Consider the following 970-nt stretch of genomic DNA (forward strand, 5'->3'; position numbering starts at 1 on the left):
TATGTTGGGGCTTCTATAGTGTTGTAAGGAAACAAGGGTCAAGTAAGACTTGAGCCAATGTATCAGTGGTTTAACCATGTGGGATTCGTATTTTGTTGTGAACAACACTATGGACAACGCCATTAGTGTATGGGTTCAAGTCATGGTTAGGTAATAGGAACATCCAAGTGTTGGAACCACAGTTTAAGTCATGGTTAGGTAATAGGGACATCTACGTAATCAACAAGGATTTTCTCCGTTCTTTATTTGGAGATTGAAAGATGATCATAGAGTTGTAAATGGATAATTTTGGAAAATAGATGAAGTTAACGAGGCTTGTGAGTGAGATTTTTGTTGTTGGGTTTGACGACACCGATAAAAACACACAGTAAGCCTAAAAGAGCATAAGAAAGAAGACATGGAATAGTACATATTAAATTAGATCATATAATATATATTAGTTTAAAGGTAATCTTCAGAAAAGTCCAAATATTTTGGTTTATTGGTAATAAATAATGAAAAAGCCCTAAAATTTTGATTAATTAATGAAAAAACCCAAAATTTTGATTAATTAACGAAAAAAGACGAGATACCGGCTAAATTTGTGAAACCGGCCATGAAGGGTTAATCCGAAGTTTTAGCCGGTAATCTGTCCTTTTTTGTAAACAAAATTTAATTTGTGACTAAATCGTAAATTGACCTAAAATATTGAGACTTTTTCGCAGATTTCCCTTATATTATTAACAAAATGTATAAGTTTGATGTAAATTAATTTAGAGGATTTAAAACTATCATTTAATTGTAGCTAAGTTTCTCAATAGGCTTGTTCTAAATGAAATCCATAAATCCAACTAGAATTAACTTAGTTGTTGATGATTTTAGTGCAGTTAGGATTATACTTTAGATAAGTTGAGTACCTTTTAGTGATATTCCTAGACTGGTGGTGCAGAGTACAAAATTGGATAACTTAAGAGAACCCAGAAACACGGGG

This window comes from Lactuca serriola, chromosome 8 (genome assembly GCF_051521515.1).
Source record: "Lactuca serriola cultivar US96UC23 chromosome 8, Lser_US96UC23_V15, whole genome shotgun sequence".
Lineage (NCBI taxonomy): Eukaryota > Viridiplantae > Streptophyta > Magnoliopsida > Asterales > Asteraceae > Lactuca > Lactuca serriola.